Raw genomic sequence first — 15,364 nt, forward strand, 5'->3', positions numbered from 1 at the left:
AGTTCCTGTGTAACAGGCTCGAGGGGCTGAATGGGCCTCCTCCTGTTCCTGTGTAACAAGCTCGAGGGGCTGAATGGGCCTCCTCCTGTTCCTGTGTAACAGGCCCGAGGGGCTGAATGGGCCTCCTCCTGTTCCTGTGTAACATGCTCGAGGGGCTGAATGGGCCTCCTCCTGTTCCTATGTAACAGGCTCGAGGGGCTGAATGGGCCTCCTCCTGTTCCTGTGTAACAGGCTCAAGAGGCTGAATGGGCCTCCTCCCGTTTCTTGGTAACAGGGCCGAGGGGCTGAATGGGCCTCCTCCTGTTCCTGTGTAACAGGCTCGAGGGGCTGAATGGGCCGCCTCCTGTTCCTATGTAACAGGCTCGAGGGGCTGAATGGGCCTCCTCCTGTTCCTGTGTAACAGGGTCGAGGGGCTGAATAGGCCTCCTCCTGTTCCTGTGTAACAGGCTCAAGGGGCTGAATGGGCCTCCTCCTGTTCCTGTGTAACAGGCTCAAGAAGCTGAATGGGCCTCCTCCTGTTCCTGTGTAACAGGGTCGAGGGGCTGAATAGGCCTCCTCCTGTTCCTATGTAACAGGCTCGAGGGGCTGAATGGGCCGCCTCCTGTTCCTATGTAACAGGCTCGAGGGGCTGAATGGGCCTCCTCCTGTTCCGGTGTAACAGGCTCGAGGGGCTGAATGGGCCTCCTCCTGTTTCTGTGCTCCTATTCAAGCCAAATATTCTCAAACTCTAAAGTGTTTCCTCTAGCATTACCTGGACTCCACCAACATCGGGTTTATCTATTTTATTTTGCAGGCCATTTAAAACTTGAAGATGGATTGGTACAATATTTTCGAAAAGTACGCAGCTTATATTTTAGGAATGGCGGCTTTCATCCTTGAAATATACTGCCTCGTGCAATTCTGTTTGGCTAATTCAATTCCAAATGACGATCGACCCACATTCCTGGTCCATGCGGTCACCAGTGCCCAGGACAAGATCAAAGCTCTCAGTCTTGAGCCCAACTTACCCGACTCCTCCTTCTTAATGTGGCCCGATCGCCAGTGTGACGTTGGTCACCCATTCCTGGTCCTTCTGGTCACCAGTGCAAGGAACAGTTCATGGCTCGCTTGGACATTCGGCAGACCTGGGGGAAGCAGAGCGGACAACACGTGGCAAGAGGGTGGTGACCTACCTCCTGCTGGGGAACGGCCGGGGACTTCAGAAGGTACGGCTGGGAGAAGGTTCCCAGTACCAGGACATCTTACCGAAACATTTCAGGGACACCTCTCACAGCCTGGGCACCAATGGGTGAGCCGGTTCTGGGTGTCCGCCTCCTTTGTGATGAAAGCCGACTCTGACATGTTTGTCAATGCTGATTATCTGTTGAGGCTCTTGTTACGCACCAGTAGAAGGGACACCTTCACCGGCGTCATAATGAGCCATGGAAAGCCCATCGGGAATACACTCAGTAAATGGCACGGGAGTGAAAAGGAATACTCTCACAAGGCGTATCCGCCGTTCTCCTCCGGCAACGGCTATGTGCTCTCGGGCCATGTCGCTGACCAAGTCTGGGATGTGTCGAAGAGCGCCGCCCCCTGTTCAAACTGGAGGATGTCCGTGTCGATCGCCGCCTGGCCGAGGTGAAGGTAACACCAGTGGAAATCCACTCACGGCCAACGTTCCACAACTCGAAGGTCGACTTTACCGTCTGCGCCTTTCGCCTGCGCGTGGCCTCGCGCACGTGAGGTGCTGGCAGGAACTGAACAACTCGCCGGCTGAGGACTGCCCTGAAGGTGCCTGAAGGACCCCTCGAAGAGGCAAGTCATTCGCCCCTTCAGATGCCACTTTATTGTCAGCCCCGCCCACTGGTCGAGGCACAGAGCTTAAAGCCGTTTAGCCCCGGGCCGTTATCAGCCCCCGTTCTACCAGCACGTGCTGTTTTGAGTTTGCTAACTGCCTGCTCTATGTATGTCGACACTTAAACTGTCCTTCACTGCTCTCCTCCCCCAGCCTCTGCAACGAGCGACTTCTCACCCTCGGTGATTCCGACCTGCGCCTCAATTCATCGTGCTCTCTCTCCTCTGAGTTCACTGCCCTCCTGTCCTCCCTCAATCTCTCCCTCCGTGGAAACTGCCCGACCCGTATTCGCGGCCACCCCCTCGGCCTTGTCATCTCTCGTGGCCTTCGCTACTCCCGCCGTGTCAATTGCAGATAAGGCCCATCGCTGACCACTTCCTCGTATTGCTCTCCCACCCACATCCCCCTCCCCTCTGCGCTCCCCCTCGCCACCTTGCCTGCTTCTGTGCCCGTCCCCGGAAATGAACTCTCTCCTCACCCAGTTACAGCCGCACTTTGAAAATCTCAACTCTCGCGGTCTTTGGCCGACATTTCGGCAGCTACCGATCTGCTCAACCACACCTTCACCGCCAGTCCCTGTTGCTCTCCCTCACCCTGGCCATTCCCCCTGGTACAGCCCTCATCTCTCCTCCCTTACGTACAAAGGACCCAGACTTGAACGGATGTGGCGGACAACTGGTTTAGCCAATCACCACCAGATCTGGCTGGAGCACATTGCGCATTCGTAGAATCGCAGAAATTTACAGCGGGGAAGGAGGCCATTTCGGCCCATCGTGTCCGTGCCGGCCGACCAAGAGCTACCCAGCCTAATCCCACTTTCCAGCTCTGGGTCCGTAGCCCTGTAGGTTACAGCACTTCAGGTGCACATCCAAGTACTGTTTAAATGTGGTGAGGGTTTCTGCCTCTACCACCCTTTCAGGCAGTGAGTTCCGCCCCAGACCCCCACCACCCTCTGGGTGAAGACATTTCCCCTCAAATCCTCTCTTAACCTCCCCCAATTACTTTAAATCTAAGCCCCCTGGTTGTTGACCCCTCCGCCAAGGGAAACAGGTCCTTCCTATCCACTCTATCCAGGCCCCTCATCATTTTACACACCTCAATCAGGTCTCCCCTCAGCCTGCATTAAACGCACAATATAAACGCAAGTTGTTTTTGTTGAAGTACAAAATGACTGTTACAAATGACGTGAGGGAAGTGATTAATAAAAATATAGAAATACAAGTTGTTTTTGAAGTTTTTGAGTGAGAGAGAGACGGAGAGAGAGAGAAAGTGATAGCGTGAGAGAATTGCAAAGTTTGAGTGTGAAGGTTGATCCCTCCTTGTTCTGACCTGTTTGTACTTGATGTAGATTCTGACCTGATGGAGAGACTCCCTGTTATGTATGCATGCCAATGATGTAATGATGTACTGTAACACTAGACCTGAATGTACCTTCACACGGGACACACCATACCTGTCCAGCAGAGGGTGCTGCTGCTGGAGACCAAAGGGTCACCTGTACACTGCAGGTAACTCAGTATAAAAGGGAGCTCACCTCTTGGTGTCCTCACTCTAGGAGCTGTGATAAAGGACTAAATTCTGTACAGTTCAAGTGCCATACCCCTGCCTCGTGGAGCCATTAGCAGAGTGCTGACATACACAATACTTCCCTTACTCAGGGTCCCTGAGAGACCCCTTACTCAGGGTCCTCAAGACCCCCTTTACTCAGAGTCCCCGAGAGACCCCTTACTCAGGGTCCCCGAGAGACCCTCTTACTCAGGGTCCCCGACAGACCCCCCCCTTACTCAGGGTCCCCGAGAGACCCCCTTACTCAGGGTCCCCGAGAGACCCCCTTACTCAGGGTCCTCGAGAGACCCCTTACTCAGGGTCCCCGAGAGACCCCTTACTCAGGGTCCCCGAGAGACCCCCTTACTCAGGGTCCCCGAGAGACCCCCTTACTCAGGGTCCTCGAGACCCCCCCTTACTCAGGGTCCCTTACTCAGTGACTTGGATAGGTTAGGTGAGTGGGCAAATGCATGGCAGATGAAGTATAATGTGGATAAATGTGAGGTTATCTTCTTTGGTGGTAAAAACAGAGAGACAGACTATTATCTGAATGGTGACAGATTAGGAAAAGGGGAGGTGCAACGAGACCTGGGTGTCATGGTACATCAGTCATTGAAGGTTGGCATGCAGGTACAGCAGGCGGTTAAGAAAGCAAATGGCATGTTGGCCTTCATAGCGAGGGGATTTGAGTACAGGGGCAGGGAGGTGTTACTACAGTTGTACAGGGCCTTGGTGAGGCCACACCTAGAGTATTGTATACAGTTTTGGTCTCCTAACTTGAGGAAGGACATTCTTGCTATTGAGGGAGTGCAGCGAAGGTTCACCAGACTGATTCCCGGGATGGCGGGACTGACCTATCAAGAAAGACTGGATCAACTGGGCTTGTATTCACTGGAGTTCAGAAGAATGAGAGGGAATCTCATAGAAACGTTTAAAATTCTGACGGGTTTAGACAGGTTAGATGCAGGAAGAATGTTCCCAATGTTGGGGAAGTCCAGAACCAGGGGTCACAGTCTAAGGATAAGGGATAAGCCATTTAGGACCGAGATGAGGAGAAACTTCTTCACCCAGAGAGTGGTGAACCTGTGGAATTCTCTACCACAGAAAGTAGTTGAGGCCAATTCACTAAATATATTCAAAAAGGAGTTAGATGTAATCCTTACTACTCTGGGGATCAAGGGGTATGGCGAGAAAGCAGGAATGGGGTACTGAAGTTGCATGTTCAGCCATGAACTCATTGAATGGCGGTGCAGGCTAGAAGGGCCGAATGGCCTACTCCTGCACCTATTTTCTATGTTTCTATGTTTCTATGTTTCCCCAAAAGCGTTTTCCCCTTACTCCGGGTCCCTGAGAGAGAGAGACTCCCTCTTTAAAAAGGTCCCCCGATGGAGACGCTCCCACTTTAAGAACATAAGGAATAGGAGCAGGAGTCGGCCATTCGGCCCCTCGAGCCTGCTCCACCATTCAATAAGATTCTGGCTGATCTTTGACCTCAACTCCACTTTCCTGCACTATCCCTGTATCCCTTAATATCCAAAAATCTAGCAATCCCAGTCTTAAATACACTCAACGACTGAGCCTCCACAGCCCTCTGGGGGAGAGAATTCCAAAGATTCACCACCCCGTGAGTGAAGAAATTTCTCCTCATCTCAGTCCTAAATGGCCGACCCCTTATTCTGAGACTGTGACCCCTGGTTCTAGACTCCCCAGCTCGGTGAAACATCCTCCCTGTGTCTATCCTGTCAATCCCCCTCAGAATCCTATGGGCTAGATTTGACACTTCTGTCCGGATCGTTCAAACATGGGCGGTTTATTTCCGGCGTGGGCGGCAAAAATGGGTTTTCATATCGTCGGCATCTCACCCATTTTCAAAGTCCCTAGTCTCCATTTTAAAAATGGGTATTACTACAAGCGATCTGAAATGGGCGTTAGCGTTAAATCTCTCTGACCTTCTGCTGTAAAGTGTTGTCGTCCTTAGCAACGGCATGGCAACGCTCGTTTCCCGCGATTCAGGAGGTCACGGGTCATCATGACATGCGCAGAAGAGGAGACCGAGAGAGCGGGAGCTCAGAGGGGACTGGAAGCGTGTGTGGCTGTGGTGTGTAGCTTGTCTGGCTGTTGTGGGAGGCACGAGGGAGATTCACCAGCAGCAAAAAGCCCACTCAGCACCCAGAACATAGTTGGCACCGAGTTTTTGTCCAACAAATAAGATATAATATGGAAGGAATGGCGGAGGCCCCGGAGCTGGTAGCCAGGAACACTGATGGCAGAGGGCACCCAGTGGTCCCGGAGCATGGTACTGCACCCCTAGGTGCCACACCCCCATTGCCAACCACACATGAGAGCCAGCAGCAACATCTTGCTTCTGGCTCGGGGCACGTTCCCACCGCGGGACCATCCTCTCCCGTATCCATCCAAACAGTGCCTCGGCAATCAACACCACCCCCCCTCCCGCAATTAAGCATCTCCTGAGGACCTCCTCGGCCAGGTGGCTTGGAGTCAGGAGGATAAGGGGAAGGGGTAGAGGTGGGGAGGAGAAGTGGGGCGGGGTTGCGGGGGGGGGGGGTGGTGGAGCGAAAGGGTTGGTTTGCACAGAAATACTGATGATTTCAGACAAGTGGTCGGTTTAAATATTTTTTATTTAACATAACCTTGTTGCACATTGTCTCAGATAGCTGCACCATTACATACTGGTGATTCCTTAACATGACAGGGTATAATTACATTTAACTTCAATCAACATAAACTTTAACTGTCACCAAGGTGATGCCCACCATTGATGTACGACCTGCACACCCAGCAGTGTGTCAGCCTTGTAAATAACACCAACGTTCTTTCAGGCAAAGCGGTCATTGATGAGCTCCTGACGTAAGAGTCTTGCAGCTATGTAGCCACCATGAGCTCTTTCCTGCCGTCTACAGGGGGGCGGGGCATGGCTTCGGCGTCAGCCTGATTGTCTGGGCCAATGTCAGCAGCCACCTCCTCGTCCTCCTCTGGTGAGGTGGACTGCCAGACTCATCAGGCAATTCTTGTCCCCTCCTGATAGCCAAGTTGTGCAGCTTGGAGCACACCACCACCAATTGAGCTCAGGGTGGTATTGGAGCTCGCCTCCTGAGTGGTCCAGGCATCTAAAGCGATGCTTAAGCACTCCAATGGTATTCTCGACAATATTGTGTGTGGCTCTCGTTGTATCGCCCCTCGGCTTCGGTGTGGGTGTTACGCAGCGGGGTCATCAGCCAAGTGGCGAGGCCATATCCTTTGTCACCAAGCATCCAGCATTGACCTTGTGGCTGACTGGTAAACATGTCAGACACAGTGCTCTCATGCAGGATGTGAGCATCATGGATTCTGCCGGGAAATTTAGCATTCACTGCCAGTATAATTTGCTGGTGGTCGACAACGAGTTGCACATTCAGGGAGTGGAATCCCTTGCGGTTCCTAAAAAGCTCTGCATCCTGAAAAGGTGCCCGCATCATTATGTGCGTACAGTCTATTGCTCCCTGCACCTTGGGAAAGTTAGCAATTCGGTCGAATCCTAAAGCCCTCTCAGTCTGAGCCTCCGTGGTCATAGTGAAGCTGATCAAGTCCATCCTGTGTGTGTACAGGGCTTCAGTGACCTGCCTAATGCAGCGATGTGTGGCATGCCGAGACACACCACAAATGTCGCCAGCTGAGGCCTTAAAGGAACCCAATGCGTCGAACGACAGTGCCGCGGTGACCTTGACCTTTGTAAAGTCCTGTCCCCTCAGTACAGATTCACACGAGGCATGTCGTGAAGTCAAGGTCACTCTAGACCTGCACCTTTATTTCACAGCTCTGGAATGCTGCACTTGCCTGAGACCTGTCCTTATATACCTGTCTCTTGCAAGTGCACCCCCGGTGGTAAGGTATGCTGGTGGTTACAGGTCATATCTTATTACAGTCATGTATAGCATGTTAGGATACAGTTATATATAATAATGTAAGATACATGACATCACCCTCCCCCAAGGTCTTATTGTCTTTATAAGTTCAGTCTCTCAGGTGGTCTACGCTCTCGCATGGAGCGTCTGAGTTGTGGTTCAGTTGTTTGCCTTGGTGTCTGTTTTTCTTTGGGTGTGGTTGCTGGTATCTCGCCTGGCCTGTCTGTTTCGATTGGTGTGATTGTTGTTGACTCGCCTGGGCTGTCTGTTGGGATTGCCCTTTCCTCAGGTTCTTCCCTCTGTCTGTTCACCAGGTGTGGTGCGAGTTCCACATTGTAGTCTGCCTCTGGTTTGGCAGTGTTGTTGGTAAATCTGCTTTTGACTTGGTCTACATGCCTCCGGCAGGTTTTGCCATTGTCCATTTGCACTACCAGTAGCCTGTTTCCTTCCTTTTCCATTACTGTCCCTGCAAGCCATTTGGGACCCCTGCCATAGTTTAGTACAAACACTTTGTCCCCTATCTCATTCCACCTCCCCCTCGAATTTCTGTCATGGTACTCAGTCAGCTTACGGCACTTTGCCTCAACGATTTCGTGCATGTCTGGGAGGATTAATGAGAGCCTTGTTTTTAAAGTCCTTTTCATCAACAGTTGCCCGGGGGGGGATCCCAGTCAGTGAGTGCGGCTGAGATCTGTATGCCAACAGCAGTCACGACAGGTGACCCTGCAGCGTGGGACCTTGGATTTTAAGCATGCCTTGTTTAATGATTTGCACTGCTCTGTCCGCCTGGCCGTTGGAGGCCGGCTTGAACGGTACCGTCTTGACGTGATTTATGCCGTGGTCAATTATAAAGTCTTGGAATTCTGTGCTGGTGAAGCACGGACCATTGTCACTGACCATTATGTCAGGGATTCCGTGCATTGCAAACATGGTTGCGAGGCTCTCCACAGTGGTGGAGGTTGTGCTCGAGTTTAAAATGGTGCATTCGATCCACTTTGAAAATGCATCTACAACTACAAGGAACATTTTGCCCATGAATGGGCCCGCATAGTCTACGTGCACCCGCGACCACAGTTTGGTAGGCCAGGGCCAGGGGCTCAGCGGAGCCTCCCTGGGGGCATTGCTGAGTTGGGCACAAATGGTGCACCTTCGGACGCAGAGCTCCAAGTCCGCATCAATACCAGGCCACCAGACGTGGGATCTGGCTATGGCCTTCATGAGAACGATCCCCGGGTGCTCGCGGTGGAGCTCCCGGACAAATGCCTCTCTGCCTCGCAGAGGCATGACTACTCGGCTGCCCCACATCAGGCAGTCTGCTTGTAGTGATAGCTCATGCATGCGCCTGTGAAAGGGTTTTAATTCCTCGGGGCAGGCATCGCAAGCCTCTGCCCAGTCACCGGTTAGGACACATCTTTTTACGAAGGATAACGTGGGGTCGCTGGCCGTCCAGGCTCTGATTTGGCGAGCCGTCATGGGCGAACCTGTGGACTCAAAGGCATTGATTGCCATGACTATCTCACAGTTCTGTTCGTCAGACCCTTCTGTGGTCGCCAGGGGTAGCCTGCTGAGCGCGTCGGCACAGTTGTCTGTGTCTGGTCTGTGCCTTATGGTATAGTCGTAGGACGCCAGCATGAGTGCCCACCGTTGAATTCGCGCCGAGGCGTTGGCGTTTATTGCCTTGCTCTTGGATAGGAGGGACGTGAGGGGCTTGTGGTCGGTTTCTAATGCGAACTTGGCCCCGAAAAGGTATTGGTGCATCTTTTTGACACCGTACACGCACGCGAGCGCATCCTTCTCCACCATTCCGTACCCGCGCTCCGCCCGCGAAAGTGACCTGGATGCATAAGCTATGGGTTGTAATTTGCCCGCACTATTGACATGTTGCAAAACGCACCCGACCCCATACACTGACGCATCGCATGTGAGAACTAGCTTTTTACCTGGGTCAAAGAAAGTCAAAACACTGTTGGAACACAGATGGTTGCGTGCCTTATTGAAGGCGCGTTCCTGGGCGTCCCCCCAAAACCAATCACACCCCTTCCTGAGTAGCATGTGGAGAGGCTCCAGCAGCGTGCTTAAGTTCTGCATAAAGTTCCCAAAGTAATTGAGTAGCCCGAGAAAGGCGCGCAGTTCTGAGACATTCCGGGGCCTGGGTGCCAGGCGAATTGCTTCTGTTTTGGACTCTGTTGGGCGGATTCCATCAGCGGCAATCCTTCTGCCCAAAAATTCAACCTCGGGTGCGAGAAACAGGCACTTGGATTTCTTGACTCGTAGGCCTACCCGATCCAACCGTTTTAGTACTTCCTCCAAATTACGGAGATGGGAGTCGGTGTCCCTGCCCGTGATAAGTATGTCGTCTTGAAATACAATCGTCCCCGGGATGGACTTGAGCAGACTCTCCCTGTTGCGCTGGAATATGGCAGCTGCCGACCTGATGCCGAATGGGCATCGATTGTACATGAAAAGGCCTCGATGGTTGATGGTGGTGAGTAGCTTGGATTCCTCGGTCAATTCTTGCGTCATATACGCAGATGTGAGGTCTAATTTTGAGAAAAGTTTACCTCCAGCCAATGTGGCAAATAAGTCCTCCGCTCTGGGCAGCGGGTACTGGTCCTGTAGGGAGACTCTGTTTATGGTAGATTTGTAGTCCCCACAGATTCGTACGGATCCATCAGGCTTCATGACTGGGACGATGGGACTTGCCCAGTCGCTAAATTCCACAGGTGATATAATGCCTTCCCGCAGAAGCCTGTCTAGTTCGTGTTCAATCTTTTCCCTCATCACATAGGGTACAGCTCTGGCCTTGTGATGGACCGGTCTAGCATCCTGTGTGATGTAGATTTTGACTTTGGCCCCTTTGAAAGTGCCCACACCTGGCTGAAAGAGATGTTCAAATCGCTTTATAACTGTTGAGCAGGAGGTCCGTTCCTCTAATGACATGGCATGGACATCATCCCATTTCCAGTTTAGTTTTGCCAGCCAGCTTCTCCCCAGCAGTGCTGGGGGGTCTCCGGGGACAATCCACAGGGGAAGTCGGTTCACTGTCCCTTTGTGTGTGACAGAGAGCATGGCGCTGCCGAGGGCTGGTACGATTTCTTTGGTATAGGTCCTTAGTTTGGTGTCGACCCTTGTGAGTTTTGGTCTGTCTCTTTCATGCGGCCACAGTTGTTCAAATTGTTGAGCGCCCATGAGAGATTGACTTGCTCCTGTATCCAGCTCCATGTTGACAGATATCCCATTGAGTAGGACCCTCATCATTATAGGAGGAGTCCTGTCGTAGGAGCAGCGGCCATTGATCGTGTTGACCCGTTGTACATCGGTGTCCCGGGTACTGTCCCCAACGTCTTCTGGTCCGCTTTCCGACCCATCCGATTCGTATTCCAGCCGAGCTGCCGTTTTTTTGCACATGCAGGCCAAATGCCCTGTATAGTCACAGTTCCTGCAAACAGCCTGCTGAAATCGACATCCCCTTGACGAGTGCCCACCTCCACACCTCCAGCACAGACTGCTTGCAAAGAATGAGCTGCGTCTGGCTAATCTCTCTTGAGCTTCTCTCAGTTTGTAGTTGATTGCTCGCATTGTGGGTTGGTGAGGTGTGAAGGGCCGTTCCTGTGGCCCTTGATGGCTTCTGTTGCCACTGCTTGCTGTCGAAAGCCTGTTCTGTCTGTGTGTGGGGGTAGCAGCTTGTTACGTGCTGTGAACTCCTTGTTCCATTATTTCGTTAGTTGTCGTACCTGCATTGTAAATCAACCTCGTTTCTTCTTCCACTACCAAGAATGTCAGTGCAACCAGTGCTGCTGCCTCTAAGGTCAGGTTCTTGGTCTCTATGAGCTTTCGGAATATGCCTGCGTGGCCTATTCCTTTAATGAAAAAGTCTCTCAGCATTTCTCTCCTCAGTTCATTGGAGAACTCACATAAACTAGCCAACCTCCGAAGTTCCGCCACGAAGTCGGGTATGCTCTGGCCCACACAGCGTCTGTAGTTGTAGAACCTGTGTCTGGCCATGTGTAGGCTGCTCGCTGGCTTTAGGTGGTCTCTTACCAGTGTGCTCAATTCTTCAAACAACTTGCTTGTTGGTTTCTCAGGTGCCAACAGATCCTTCATTAAACAGGTCATATCTTATTACAGTCATGTATAGCATGTTGGGATACAGTTATATATAATAATGTAAGATACATGACAACCTCGACGGACAGTGCGGTCCTGATGGTGCTGGCAGGCTGCAGATCTCCCCTGATGAGCTGGCATATCTCACTGATAACCTCTTTGTGGAAACGCAGTCTTCGAAGGCAGGTGGTATCGGGCAAGTTGTGGTAAGACTGCGTCTCCCTGTACTTGTGGGGGGTGTAACGTCTGGTCCTCCTCATCAGTCTGTCACGTCTTACAATGGGCACATAATGCTGTGGAACGTACCTTCTGCCATCTCGAGTCTGCTGCATGTAATTGGTCATCAAGCCAGGCTGAGAAATGACAGGCCCCATTCCAATAGCTTTCCACCGATTGGTCACAAAGGATGAATGCCCCCACTAAGACACCGAGTAAATTGCAATCGTCCACAGTATGATAAAGATGTTTGTTCAGATGTTCACATCACCTCTAAACACCTCCAGATTACATTCAACCTCCCCCGAATTTGAAGCAGAGCAGCCTTTTAAATGACATGTGATCTAGAACATGGCGTCCACATCGGTGAGAGTAGTACCGGTTAGTTCCACTTTTTCCCAGCAGTTTTTTTGGCGAGCGATATTGTCGGCAATATTGTGGGCGATGTGCCGAGAGTAAGGATGGGCGATATACTGGGCGTAAGTTTTGGCAAATGTGATCTTTACGACAAAAAAACAGTGGCCGGGCGGTATTATTGAATCTCGGCGTTAATTACGTGCCGAAAGTAACACTGGCCGATATCATGAGCGTTGGGTTCGCCCATTCTGATGATTCCACCCCCAAAAAAGTGGGCGGGCAGTATTATTTTTTCTCGGCGTTATGTACATGCCGAAAGTAACCCTCGGCAATAAGTGACCGAGAAATGGGCGTCAGTTTCCATTTTGTGGCTAAATGAGCGATTTCTGGGCATTACACGTCATTTCAGCGTTAAAATGGATGTTCAGTGAGCATCATGCATTGCAAAAATAATGGATAATCTAGCCCTATATATTTCAATGAGATCACCTCTCGTTCTTCTAAACTCCAGAGAGTATAGGCCCAATCTACTCAAACTCTCCTCATAGGACAACCCTCTCAACCTAGGAATCAATCTAGTGAACCTTCGTTGCATTGCTTATCCGTACCCAGAATGCACTTCGTACTTAAATCCGCCCTATCCTTTTCAGAGTTGAGTCACGGTTGCCCATCTCCACTTTGGTAGGAAAATAAAAAAACAAATTATCATTTAAATGGGGAGAGATTACAAATTGCTGCAGTGCAGAGGTCCTTGTGCATGAAACACAAAAGGTTAGTATGCAGGTACAGCAAGTGATCAGGAAGGCCAATGGAATGTTGGCCTTTATTACAAGGGGGGATGGAGTATAAAAGCAGAGAAGTCCTGCTACACCTGTACAGGGTATTGGTGAGGCCACACCTGGAGTACTGCGTGCAGTTTTGGTCTCCGTATTTAAGGAAGGATATACTTGCATTGGAGGCAGTTCAGAGAAGGTTCACTACATTGATTCCGGAGATGAAGGGGCTGACTTATGAAGAAAGGTTGAGCAAGTTGGTCCTATACACATTGGAGTTTAGAAACGTATAAGATACTGAGGGGGCTGGACAGGGTGGATGCAGAGAGGATGTTTCCCCTCGTGGGGGAATCTAGAACTAGGGGGCATAGTTTCAGAATAAGGGGTCACCCATTTAAGACGGGGATGAGGAGGAATTTCTTCTCTCAGAGGGTTGTAAATCTGTGGAATTCTCTGCCCCAGAGAGCTGTGGAGGCTGGGTCATTGAATATATTTAAGGCGGAGATAGACAGATTTTTGAGCGATAAGGGAGTGAAGGGTTATGGGGAGCGGGCGGGGAAGTGGAGCTGAGTCCATGATCAGATCAGCCATGATCTTATTGAATGGTGGAGCAGGCTCGAGGGGCCGAATGGCCGACTCCTGCTCCTATTACTCTTGTTGGAGGCCCCACGGACTCAAGCCGCTCTGCCAAACAGCCACGTAGCCTTTCAGTGCAACATGTGGTCGGCCGGTCAATCATGTCATTCATTTAATAATATCAAAGCGGTAACATTAAAACCAGACGGACCACCCGCATTGGCCTCGGACACGACAACGGCACACCCAGCCCAGACGACCCCTCACTAACGTCTGGGGACCTGTGCCAAAATTGGGAGAGCTGTCCCGCAGACTCGTCAAGCAACAGCCTGACATAACAGCCAATATCTCAGATTCCTCCATCACCAAGAGTGGCCCGGTAGCACCATGGCTGACCGAGCTGGCCAAGTCCTGAAGGCCACAGCTGCCAGACTGGGCCTGAGAGAACCGACACGAGGGAAAAACCTATTTGACCTCATTCTCACCAATCTACCTTCCGCAGATGCATCTGTCCACGGCAGCATTGTTAGCAAAGACCACGGACACCATCCATCGTGTTGTGTGTGGCACTACCATCATGCTAAATGGGATACAAAGAATGACTTGGATTCATATAGCGCCTTTCACGACCACCGGATGTCTCAAAGTGCTTTACAGCCAACGAAGTACTTTCTTGGCGTGTAGTCACTGGTGTAATGTGGGAAACGCGGCAGCTATTTTACGCACAGCAAGCTCCCACAAATAGCAATGGGATAATGACCAGACAATCTGCTTTTGGCGATGTTGGTTGAGGCATAAATATTGGGCCCAGGACTCCAGGAGAGAACAGCACGACCGATTTCCGATTAGACAGCGGAAGGAAAAAGCTGAAGCTCTGCTCGCGAGCGACTAGCATCTGTGGGGCTCGCTCGCGGGAACAATCCCTCGGCACATCCCAGCTCCAGGGTCTCTCTGTGCCAGGCGGGGTAATGGTGCGTGGGTAAGACACAGGGAGTGGGTGCTATTGAGGGAGTGCAGCGAAGGTTCACCAGCCTGATTCCCGGGATGGCAGGACTGACATATGAGGAGAGACTGGATCGACTAGGCTTATATTCACTGGAATTTAGAAGAATGAGACAAGACTGTATAAAATGCTGACAAGACTGGACAGGTTAGATGCGGGTAGATTGTTCCCGATGTTGGGGAAGTCCAAAACCAGGGGTCACAGTCTAAGGATAAGGGGTAGGCCATTTAGGACTGAGATGAGGAGAAACTTCTTCACTCAGAGAATTGTGAACCTGTGGAATTCTCTACCGCAGAGAGTTGTTGATGCCAGTTCATTGGATATATTCAAAAGGGAGTTAGATATGGCCCTTACGGTTAAAGGGATCAAGGGGTATGGAGAGAAAGCAGGAAAGGGTTACTGAGATGAAGGATCAGCCATGATCTTATTGAATGGTGGTGCGGGCTCGAAGGGCCGAATGTCCTACTCCTGCACCTATTTTCTATGTTTCTATGCCCAGGTATGTCCTGTCCACAAAAAGCAGGACAAATCCAATCTGGCCAGTTACAGCCCCATCAGTCTACTCTCAATCATCAGCAAAGTGATGGAAGGTGTCATTGACAGTGCTATCAAGCAACACTTACTCACCAATAACCTGCTCACCGATGCCCAGTTTGGGTTCCGTCAGGACCACTCAGCTCCAGACCTCATCACAGCCTTGGTCCAAAAATGGACAAAAGAGCTGAATTCCTGAGGTGAGGTGAGAGTGACTGCCCTTGACATCAAGGCAGCATTTGATCGAGTGTGGTACCAAGGGGCCTCAGTAAAACTGAAGTCAATGGGAATCAGGGGAGAAACTCTCCACTGGCTGGAGTCATACCTAGCACAAAGGAAGATGGTTGTGGTGTTTGGAGGTCAATCATCACAGCCCCAGCACATCGCTGAAGGAGTTCCTCGGTGCAGTGTCCTAGGCCCAACCATCTACAGCTGCTTCAACAATGACCTTCCCTCCATCGTAAGGTCAGAAGTGGGGATGTTTGCTGATGACTGCACTGTGTTCAGTTCCATT

General features: G+C 51.2%; 1 pseudogene; it reads left to right on the forward strand.

The window, feature by feature from the left end:
* The first annotated feature begins 811 nt into the window (after positions 1-811).
* Positions 812-1,725, forward strand: LOC139251213 (beta-1,3-galactosyltransferase 5-like; annotated as a pseudogene).
* The last annotated feature ends 13,639 nt before the right edge of the window (positions 1,726-15,364 follow it).

This window comes from Pristiophorus japonicus, unplaced genomic scaffold (assembly GCF_044704955.1).
Source record: "Pristiophorus japonicus isolate sPriJap1 unplaced genomic scaffold, sPriJap1.hap1 HAP1_SCAFFOLD_423, whole genome shotgun sequence".
Lineage (NCBI taxonomy): Eukaryota > Metazoa > Chordata > Chondrichthyes > Pristiophoridae > Pristiophorus > Pristiophorus japonicus.